This window comes from Podarcis tiliguerta, assembly GCF_965153285.1.
Source record: "Podarcis tiliguerta genome assembly, chromosome: 7".
NCBI classification, from domain to species: Eukaryota; Metazoa; Chordata; class Lepidosauria; order Squamata; family Lacertidae; genus Podarcis; species Podarcis tiliguerta.
The window spans coordinates 55,218,499-55,231,077 of NC_139540.1; positions in this window are offsets into that span (position 1 = coordinate 55,218,499).

Here is a 12,579-nt window from a genome sequence, read left to right on the forward strand (position 1 = left end):
TATATAACCTAATAGTGGATTTAATCTCCCAATGCCAGTCCTTCTGAGATGAGGAGTTCATCTCAATATGCTCAGGAGAATCCCAAGGTTTGCAAAAACAGAAAAGATATGGAAGAGCGGGGAGGAACATAAGGAGACAACTCCCCCACCCCACCCCCAAAAAATAGGAAAAACAGCCCAATAATTGTGTATGTCCAACAGCCACAGAATGATGCATGTCTATTGGGAGAAAACAGGTCAAGGGGAAATGGAGTCTCCCAGAAGGAGGAATGACTGGCACTAGAACAGAAGCATTCCATGCGGCAACATTTTGATACAGGTCCCATTTGCATTTCTCCATGCCAAGGTGGCCTTCATGCACCTGTTTCAGCATCTCTTCTTTTAGAGAACTATACATGTTACCAGGCTGCCCCACTGCAGGCAAACCAACCAATTGGGAATGGGTATTGAGGACTGGGCAGTGAGGGGCCTGTCATTAGGTCTCGTAAACATGACCTCACTCCCCTTCTTCACACAGTTACCATTGCTTCTTTCTGAACACATGACTAGGGATTCAGCTAAACAGCTGCAAATAAAACGTTTTAAGTGTGTTGTAAAGTGCAATACACAAATGTGACACTAGATGGCGACAGTGAGCTATGGCAAATTCAATGTATTTTTCAAATTGTTTTTTTAAAAAAGCATTTTCACAGCATTTTTTTATATATATGTGTGTAGATTCCACCTGGGGGTCCTATGCCTCTTGTGGTTAATCATTCTATACTTAATAGCCACACTACAGCAGCTCCAAGATTTCACATATCACCTTTGTTTCCATTTTACAGATGGGGAGCTGATGTTGAATGAAAGTAGCTTGCTGAAAGCTCAACAAGGAGTCTGTGGCAGAGCCCTAGGTCTCCCAAATTAAAACACATCTTCCTTCCAGAAAAAGAAAACCAAGAAGTGGGCATGAAGAAGATAAGGGAACAAATGAAGCTGCTAAAAGCTGCTTGAGAGGGAGTTATGACAGCAAGCAATGAAAATAATTTCTGTGATATATATTGTGAATACATCAGGTCAGAGAAATACGGCTTAGAAATGCAAGTTTAGTATCCAGTTGGAACATTCCAGCATATTTTTCTCAAAAAAAAAAATTCTGTTACAGTTCACACCATGTATAAACCACTGTTTCCTTTGTATAAGAAGAAAAACCAAAACTGACTTAGTGGCTTCAGATGCTTTTATATAACCCTATAATTTTTAAAGCCCTTTGTTTCATAAAATGAAATTATGTAGGCAATTAGTCTATACTGTGCACTAACCCCTGTTAGGCTTTGGCTAGGAAAAGGAATTCAAAAGAGCAGGGTTATTTCATCTTTAAAAACATGTTATTGTGCATGCCCAGTAAGTTCTTCATCAAAAATGTATTTATTAGGTTTACTGCAGAAATGAATTGCTCTGTTAGCCTTTCCGCCTAATGATGCCAGAAACATGAAATGATAGAACACTGTGAGTAACGACTCAATCCATAACAGCATAATTGGGCCCACTTTAGGAACTGGGGGGGGATGCGTTCTTCACAAGAATACAAGTAGGAACTCTTTCTCCTATAGTCACCCGTATGTAATCAGGGACTGAACAGGATTGTATATTAATGACCCTCCAGAACAAAGGCTTCATGTGAGCCAGCACTTGCCTCAGAACTTGTTCCTAAAGCCACAATATAACGGAAACTTTTTAAATGTTCTTATCTATATCATGTCCATCCCATCTTCTCTCAAAAGCAGTTCAGAGGGTTTATCCTATTTTTCCACCTCACAACAACCGCATGACGTAGGCTAGGCTGAAAAGTAGCAGGTAGCTCCTGATCACTTCATCAGATATGGGACTAAACCGGGATTTGGAACCTACATCTTATTGACCAAAGTCCTGCACTCTATTTAATATATTCCAATGAGAGTGCCCTTTAAGCATATGCAAACTGCTTTCCTTCAACAATGAGAAATCAACCTCCACATATATGGGATGAAGGAGAAGGGTTTTCAAGTTAAGCTCTCTCTGCTGAGGGAACCCTGTCAGTATTGGCACTCCATCAGCGATTGAAAGCACATCTGTTTAGATAAGCATTCCCCAGATCTCCTGACTTGAACCTCCTGATTTAAATTGTTTAATTGCTGTTTCAACTTTTCTTTAATTGTTGTGATGTCTTAATTGTGAATGTTATATTTTAACATTTTTATGGAATTGTTTTTAGTGCATGTTAATTGTGTATAATAGGTTTTATACTTGTCAACTGCTTAGAAGCCATCTTGACAATGAAGTTGTACATGGATTTGGACTCTTGCTCTTTTTCTCTTCCCACACAGAGTCCGAGTGTTCTTGTTTCACAAAAACAGAAGGCCAGTAACCTCCTCTTAGAACTCGTACCAGTTTTATAGCTTCTTCTTCTCAAGGTCTTTCTCCCTCCTCCTTCAGTTTTACTTGTCCCTACACATCTGGGTAACAGTTGGGCTTTATGTTTGCAAAAATGGAGGTGCAGGCATTGGCCCTTTAATCCCAGGATCTCAAATTGGTTTTACAAGAGTCTGTGAGTTTCTTAGACCTGTGGAGTATTGGGAGCAGTTGAGCCTCAGAATGTTAGAATATCACTTGGAAGGGTAAAAAAGAATGTGCAATGGGACAGAAGAAATTGACCTGCTCAAGCCCCTAAAATTTTATACGAAGCATTATGGGAGGGATACAATTTGGGGATGCCTCCAATACACTATTGGAGAATTTCTCCTCCCCCTGAGGAGTATTTGGCAAAATATTCCCCTCCAATTTTGCAGACTGCAAATAAAATGGAGAATTTTCCCACAGCCATGAGATCATGATGGATGGCTTCAGTATGGTCCCATTTAAAGGTGCCACAAGAAAAATTTGTCCCACTGGGTAGGATCTGCACAGTAGAGCCACATCCACAACAGTGCTGGTCTATATGCACAGAGTCACCTTTTAAATGTGGTTTCATGGACCAGCTGAAAAGGTCAGTGCCCTTTGTGCATTAGCAGCAATTTCAATTTGGCCTGGGTGGTTTCCGTAAAGTTTTTTTTCCATTTTACATTCACCTTCCATTTCTGCAATACTGTTCTCTACTCCCAGTCCACAGCTCTGAATGGGCAAAAACTTGTCAATAAATTTGGGGAACAAGGTCATGTGTTGCAAAGGAAATCAGTGTGTTCAAAACTGCTAATACTAACCGTTATTCTGTTAGACTGCTGCACCCCCCCTGATGCTTCTGTTTCAGATTAGCTCAGGAGTATTATACAGGCTTTCCCTGATGTGTTAATGCTTCTCAAGTATACTTCTCACACTACTACAGATTGAGCATAAATGACATTCTGTGTCTGAGCTCTGTTTATTTTGGCCTTCCCCACACATTCATCCAAGCACTGTAATAAAATAATAGCTAGTATGAAATAATAACAGAGCAGAGCAGGTGGCGGGAATCAAGCTACATGGCCTATTCGTGATTTTGGGTTCTGCCAACAACACCTGAAATTCCAAGAGCAAAATGCACTCCATAATTACAGGTGTCAGTGGAGGGCAGAGCTCTTGAGAGATACTCAGGAAAACCCAAGCCAATCATTTTCCTCTTCAGCTCAAAGCTACTCAGAGTGCATGTTCTCTTTTAACACATTCCAGGCACAGGAGCTGGGAGGTTTTGGTGTACCTTTCACAGCTATTAAGTGCCAGTCTACAAGGTGTTTTTATTTTTCATATTTAAAGCCTCTTATTTTCTGCATTCTTTTTGAAGTAGCAGCTTTTCATGAAATGGGGAAAGGCAGGTCTTGATAAATGCATGGTGGATATTGCCTGACGGTATTTAATTTGTGCTATGCTAGGAGCTTGCTTGATTTTCCTTAATTTGGCTTTACTGCAGCTGATGGCGGCCTCTGATGTTATTTTGTGGGAGGAGTCTCAGAAAGTACACATGCATTTGTGTGTTTGTGTACCCATACACTAGGGATGGGAGAATCTGCCAATTTCAGTTTCTCTCAGTATCTCATTTTTCAATCTTATCTTCTCACCACTTTTTCACAGGAGTTTGTGATTTCTTTTAGAAAAACATGAAAATTCATCAGCATTTCAGTGCTAATTGCTCCTAATATACACATTTGTGTGAAATTTCTCCTAATGCACACATTTTTGCAAAACAATTTCACCTAACATAATGTATTTTATATTCACTAATGTGTGCATTTTCATGCAGACGTTACCTCAGTATATGCATTTTTATATACATTACTTGCCGGAGAACTGCACTGCAAAATTCAAAGATGTGTGAATTTCAAAGGATGGCTGTGTATCAGTTCTTATATTGTTTTCAGTAAGTGAAAATTAGGTAGTTTCACCTTTAAATGTGAACTGAATCAATTTTTTCAACATGCTTAGCATGCACGCTAATGTATGTCTTCATTTTCCAAAAGCCTTGTGAACTACAAGTTGAATACCAGTCTTAGGGATCATAGCTGTTGACAACAATTTTTTTTTAAAATGCAGTTTAAATACCAGAATAAAGTATCTAATTAAAACCATTAGAGAAAATAAATTATTAAAATTATTTCACTCCTGCTTAACAATAAAATTCAGCCAAATATTCTTGGGCTCTGCTTTTCAACAACTTCTAAGAGAATGGGAGTTCAACAGCTGAAACAGGCACTGGGAATGCTTTTCAGCTTGGTGTCGTGATTCACACTTGGCTTACAAAAGCTGCATGCAAGAAGAGACTAGGAGTGACATTCATATGGCATGAAATAAAGGGGCAAACCAATACCACCGATACGTGTCCTTTAAACAATTTCTTCTCGCAGTTCTTGACAAATTTGAGACATTAGGGAAGGGTGAGATCTGCTCCCTGAAATTGATGGTCACTCCTCAAACCTGTTCCTTGATTTCTATAGCCCCATCGTGAGTTCTGTTCCCTAGACAGGCTCAAGTGTGACAGGGTGTTGGGAACCGGCAGGCAGAGGTGGGATCCAAAATTCACTGCACGGCAGAGGGGCCATCTTCTAAAAAAAAAAGAAACAACCATTGAGGGGGCTGACGTGATGTCCTGACATCACACGCACAACATTGCATGACGTCCTGATATGTGTGTGACATCGCATGTCCTGATGTTGTGCACACGGCATCCTGATGTTGCTCTGCACCCGTCTTCATGCTCACCCTGAACAATGATGGATGGCCCCCTGAAAAAAAATTGAGGAGGCTGAAAGTGTTTTGGCCCCTAGGACATGGTGACATGGCATACCTGAGATGTTGGAAAGGAAGGTGTGCCTGACTAGTGAAGGGGCATAGGTCAATGATATAGCATCTGTGTTGTATGCAGAAGGCCCCAAGTTTAATCATCAGCATCTCTAGATAGGGACAAGAATATCCCTTCTCTGAAACCCTGATCAGCCACTGCCAGACAGCATAGACCACACTAAGCTAAGCTAGATGCAACAATGATCTTACTCGGTGTAAGGCAGCTTCCCGCATTCCTATGTAACTCTGATAAGATGCCCAAATCATCTAAGCCTTGTGTGGCTATATCAACAATCCAGAAACAGCAGGCACCTCAACAGTCTGGGATGTCTTGATTGTATAACAACTCCTTGCAGTATTAATCCTACCCAACCTACCCAGTACACCTTGAGCAAAAGTGTTTTATTATCTTCTTAATACAACAGGCAGGAGACTAATGTTTTAAGTGATTAAATGGTCACCTAAGGGTCACAAAGGAAGACTATGCCTGGAAGAGAATTAAATCCTAGGTTCTAACCAAGGAATCCTTTCTTCCCTTGCCGGATAGAAAGACAAGGAAACATGCCCAACGTCTAACTTTCCCCCAGTTTATTTCCATATAGCTCGCTGCAGACTGTGATGACCTTCTAGCCTGCTGTTTTCTGAGCTTTGACAGAAACCAGATATGTTCGGTAAACATTGTGATGTGGTCAGCTAGAAAATATGCAGCGTATATATTCCTTTATCAGAAGGTTCCCCCCCCCCGCCCCAAACTACTTTGCAATGTAACATGCCTTGGAGAGAGTATGTTTGTTTTGCCAAGATGTTCTATGAGTGTATTTTGTGATTACTATGTAATCTCTTTGTAAAGATAGAACGTCATCCAGAACAGTGAGACATTCTGGTGGACAGCCATATGTGCTACAAGGCTTAAGCAAGATAGGACATGGGGGAACGTGTCTGCTTTTATGAGCTTGCAGGAGTCTGCTGGACTGCCATTTGGCATTGGGACCTCATGCTGTTAATCAAATTCAGTTTTGTGGTGGTTCAAGAGTTGCAATGCTGGGGTGGTGTGCCTGTGGCCCTTTAGGAGTTGCTGGACTCCAACTCCCCACCACCACCATCCCCAGCCAGGATAGCCAATTATCAGGGATGGTTGGAGTTGTTGGACTACAATTCCCATCAGCCCCAGCCAGCATGGCCCAATTGTCAGGTATGATGGGTATTGTAGTCAACAACATCCGGTGACCCAAGTTTGGGAGAAGCTGCTGTAGAATATAGTATTACAAAATGGGGGCTTCTGTTATTTCTCCCAGGCTTTTAAAAAAAAAAACTAAGCAAAATTTGTTTATCAGCTAACATTCTGGGGAGAGCTGTGAATAGGTAGGATGTAAATAATATCCTTTCTGTAAAAGGAAGCTGCCATAATAAACATAGAGATATTTATAGCTATTTGTTTTGCATGTCGCAACCGTATGGTCTAATTCAGTATTATGCACATGTATTTTCTTTCACCTTCTTCAATGTAGACATTTGTGTGTGTGTGTGTGTGTGTGTGTGTGTGTGTGTGTCTGTGTGTGTGTGGCTTATGGGCAGCTGTAAACATGCAACTTACAGAAAGTCGGAATTTTCCACTACTGGCAGACACTGGTCAAATCTGCTTACTTGATCTCTGAGTGAATTCAGTTTTTAGGCCACATATATAGAATTACAAGCTGGGAGTCAACAAATAGTTTGATACACTGGTTGCAAAGGAAAGAAGGGCTTCTTTTTTCAAAAAAGCATAAGGCCTAAACATTTCATAGACAAAACATAGACAGATAACCCAAACAGGAATACAGTGGTAGTGTCAAAAAGCATGATTTTTTTTATTTTAAAAAAATCCAGTTTACTTTACATTGCTGGTACACACCCAGTTCTTGTAAACTGGATGAGGGATTTTCAGTTTTAAACATAGCAGGTGATTTGTCTCTTTGAGTTTGCTTATTCTGCAATTCAGTATGCCTGTTGCTAGGTGCTCATTTTTGGAGACCTTTTGCAATCAGGTCTCCATCAGGAGAAAAATAACACAGTTTTTATTTATCACATATTTTAAACAACACAAGAGCATAGAAAGAAAACATTCAACATGCAACAGAGACTCCTATATTTTTGACATTGACATGGATCTCCATCCCACCCATTCAATTTTAGATACAATAAAATTTGAAGATGTGGACTGAGCGGTATAGAGCAGTGGCTACACAATGGTGAAGGATCTAGTATAAACTCATTAGATGGCTCAGGGAAGCCGCTGTCTCTTAGATTCCTCATCAGCAATATGGGCATAACAATACTAATTTGAAGAGTTGTCATATTGACATAATGAAGCAAAAACTATTATGAACATACAAAGTTTCCTTACATGGTTTAAAACCATTGGTCCTGAACTATAGGTGAACTCTTTAATCACTTAATACATTCATTTTCTGCCTCTAATAAAACCCTGCCTCTCAACGTGGACTGGTACAGCGGGCGGGTAGAGTGAAATTAATACACTAAGGTTTTATTATGCACTTGAGACATCCCAGGCAGTTGACGTGGCTGCTGATTCCGGGTTGCTATTATAACAACATGATGCTAAGATGAGTTAGTTATCATATCAAAGTTCAATGGGGAAAAGCTTTATACCGTGCCAGACTACCCACCCATCTCTCTTGGTACTGACCTCACTGACTGGCAATAGCTACCTAGAATTTCAGGCAGGGGGCATTTCGAACCCTACCTGGAAATGCCAGGGATTCAACCTCAGACGTTCTGTATGCAAAGCATGCACTCTACCACTGAGATCCATCGCTACGCCATCCCATAAAAGCAAAGTATTTATGCAGGAAGAAGCTTGAGAATTTGATATGGATATTGAGAAACTGCTTTGCTGAGTCTCTTTTATATAATATGTTTTGCGGTTGAACTTTCAGTGGGGTGAATGTTTGGTTGTTGCGGATGTTTTATTGGCCTTAAGTTTGGACTGTTGATTTAATTGACTGTAAACCATCTTGATATCATGTGAGGAAGGGCTGGGTAGAAAAAGCTGAAACAAACAAATAAATGTAGGCAGAACAAAGAGACAGTGTTGAGCTCATTTCAGAAACATAAAATGGGGAAACTCACAGAAAAGTGGGGGAGAAGAAAGAGCACATAACAATATACCAGAATAAACGTAAATATGAGATAAGGAACACAAGTGTTATGTATTAAATTTACAATCATACAAACCTGGCTATAGTGATTTCTTTTCTAACAACAAAAGATCATGGCTGCAATTCTTTAAAATTAGTGATTTCTCCCCAGTGTCTAAAAATCAAGCTTCAGGTTTAAGCTACAGCAGTGGAACTGTCCATGGTCCTTGGGGCAAAATTGTTTTCCTGATCTACACAGGTAGACATTTGTGAACATGGATACTCCAGTCTGATGGTTTCCTTTTATCCCTAAGAATTGGGTCTGTTCAAAATAGACTAGCTGTAACAGTTCACATACCCATTGCAGATCTAGCTACAACAACTTTGGGGAGAGCCATTGGAGCCCAGTTTGCATTAGAGAAGAAGAAGAAGAGTTTGGATTTGATATCCCGCTTTATCACTACCCTAAGGAGTCTCAAAGCGGCTAACATTCTCCTTTCCCTTCCTCCCCCACAACAAACACTCTGTGAGGTGAGTGAGGCTGAGAGACTTCAGAGAAGTGTGACTAGCCCAAGGTCACCCAGCAGCTGCATGTGGAGGAGCGGGGACGCGAACCCGGTTCACCAGATTACAAGTCTACCGCTCTTAACCACTACACCACCCTGAAAAAGACTTGGCATTATAATAGATCTCAAGAACTCCACTGACTTGTGCCTTAAAACTCCATTCCATGATGCTTCTCAGAAATGGTAATGCTTTCCCATGATGCTTTCAGTAAAATCATTGGGCAGACTTTGCTAGGGATACCCAATTTCATAAGGAATATGTTCTCCTGCCCCTTTTAGAGTTGTTCTTCTGCTCCAGTAATCATTTCATCCATCATAAAGGACTCAGTGTATAGATGACTCTACACATTGGATATATTGCACTGAAAGCAAATGACTCTATACTCTATACAAACTGTGATCAAGGCCCTTGGATCTCATAACTGACCTTGCTAGAACCACAACCTCAGTAAGACCAGGCGGCACCACGGAAGATTGATCAGTTGTATCTGTTTACATTCACAGGATGTATTTTTGGGTTTTCTTACTGACTTGCATTTGATATTACTACTTTCATTTGATCTCAGACAGCTTTAGCAAGTATTGTAGCTTTTCATTTACAGTTATTTACCCTTTCATTTGAACTTCAGTCTTCAAGAAAGAAAGAACATGCTTTGTTTTTAAATCTAGATGTCATGAGCTCTACTACCCATTTATAGCATAACAATGCAAAATGGAAACTTTCCCTTTATGTTTAACCCACCATAAACTGTAACATAACATAACTACAAAGCTACAGCATAAACTGTTATGCAGGGTAAAGAAAGCAAAACTATCCAGTCATCTGTTTCATACAAACTTACCACAGCTGAGTATGCTTTCGTGCTAATGGCATGTTTTGAACAATCATATTGATCATTTTGTTCATGTCATATTTACAAAAACACATAAGCCCATGTGCTGATTATATACAAGCTTTTCTGAAAAGCTATGCTATTTCTTTTTGAGAACTGTGGATTTAGAAAAATGGATACAGTACATCCTTAATATTTAAAATGGGAACTAGATAATTATGAAAGTGGATGAATGAGAATTCTGTTAACATGGAATCATATGCAGAGGTAATGAATCATTTTAAAAGTTGTGGTTTTTTGACACAGTTTATGACAACTTCAATGATTCAGGAAAATGTTAAAGCTAAAGCACATATGAAGATTTCTGTGGGATCAGACCAAAGGCCTATTGAAGTGATTATTCTGTTTTCCACAGAGGCCAACTAGTTGCCTATAGAAAATCCACTAGTATGAAATGAGGGTGAAAACCCGTGCCACTATTGCTCTCCAGGAACTATATTAAAAGACATGCTGATCCCGAAGGGAGCATATAGCCATCCTGATTAATAGACAAGGATACCTTTATCCTCCATCAATTTGTCTAGTCCCCTTTCAAAGTGGTCCAAATTAGTGCCCATCATTACATCTTGTGATAGTGAATTGCATTGTTCACGTACTCTGAACCTCTATCATAACCCCCCTCACTTGCCTTATTTTTCTAAACTAAAAACCCCCAAATGTTGCAACCTTTTCTCATAAGGGAGTTGGTCTATGTCCCTGATCATTATCGACTTAATCCAGGATGATGCAACACACAGCCCTCAAAGCCTTTTTTTTGGCACCCTTCAGCAACTTTTGATGCCTCTCACCACCAGCCCTCACGCTGCCTTCACAAAGCTGGGTAAGTGAGGCACTGGAAGGAGATCTGAGGGCTCTGACATGATCCTAGAGTTCTCCCTCCTCCTTCCCAAAGCCTAGTTAGTGCTTTCCCAACTTTGGGAATGGGGTGGGAGTGCTCTAGGACCCTGCCAGAGCCTCACATCTCCTTCCCAAAGCCCAGTGCCTTGCTTGGTCAGCTATGGAAAGGCAGCATGAGGGCTGGGCTGGGTGTGAAATTTTGGCCTTGCTCACCCCATCTGTGTGCGACAAGGCAGTGTGGGGCCCACAGGGTTCCATGTCAAAGTACTCTTGTGGCCCACTTGGTATGAAAGGTTGGGCTGCCCTGAAACAGTCGATCAAGTCTTAAATTCATTAACATCCTAGTGTCTTATTGCAGAAGGGCAAGACTGACACTAAGGAAACGGAATCTGATGTACAGTGCCATCCCTGGACTGGATGTAAGGAAAGTGGGTGCTGGTAGAGGTTGGTGATTTACCCTAATGGGCCAACCTTCACTGGAAGTTACTCATGTTGCTTGCTCGTGTTTTTCCACTCCAACCAGCCAATCCAGTGGGGGAATCAATATATTATTTAGTAGCAAGCCTAAACAAATGGTACAGGGTCAGAGAAAGAACTAGATACTGTGCTTGGTGTCATGCAGGTATATTTCAATAAGAGTTTCAGACAAGGTGCTGGAGGTGTGATGAACACTTTCTTCACCCTCCTTGAAGTATGGAGTTGCTCCAGCTCTGCACTAAATGAATTTAAAGAAGAAAGGCCAGCATTCCAGGCCAGTGCAGAAAAGGGTATTCACACAATTTATAAATAAAATTTAAACCCAACAAATGAACATAACAAAATACAAGACAAAAAAAACCCTTCCCCCAAAAAACTTAAAAGAGAATAAAATACAATTCCAAAAAACAGAATATTTGATTGGGGATTTATAATACAATATAACCCCATTGCCAGCATAAATGCATTAAAATAGCAAAGAGATTTTGTTCCTAAATTAATTATATTATCTGATTGAAGAAGTTATAGGAAAGTTTAATTGGGAAGCATCCAGTTTACTTTATTAAATGTTAAACAGAAACAAAATTTATCTTAGGAAATCTGGCAACATACTGTAGTAGAAGAAAGAATCTTTATGATAATAGAATATGAAAGTTAATTAATGTATGCCTACTCCAATTACATGTATTTTTACGCTGATACTAAAATGAAAGCCCATTCAATATTTTACAAAGTATAGAGTCCCTACTGACAAACTTAACATCCCTCAAGTTCCTGTACGGGTAGTGAATAAAGCATTGTATGAGATGCACGTGCAATTGTAGAAAAACAGAGGAAGAAATGCAGAAAGTTAGCAACTCAACAATGTAATTTTAATGTTTGCTTACTTTGATGAGCATCAATAATGAACCATCAGTGTGAATGGGTTTATATCAAAATACAGAAAAGACTTTTTCGTGAAAAGTAAAATGATAGGTCTGGCAACAAAGTCAAACTCTTTTAGGCTCATCTGAATCACACACCATTTTGACTAAATAATCCAGTTTCTAGATCCAATACAGTAAGATTTGTTTCAACCCACTGAAATCAACTGGACTTACCTGCACCTCACTCTGTGTGCCATAGATATGGGGCCATTATATACATTCAGTTTGTAAAACAGATACTCCTGTGTTAATATACCAGTGTTTTGCCCTGTTACAGTTTTTTAGTTCACTTTTTCATATAAAGGTTTTTTTTATTAATGTAACATCAAAAGTACGAACAAGCAAAGCTTGATTATGTTTTCTTTTTTGTTTGTCTTTACTTTTGGTTCTTTCCTTTAATAGTCTTATTCTGTCATATAGCATCTCTTAGACTTAGCCCTGAAGTTGAAAGGATACCTAGCACCCAAAACAATCA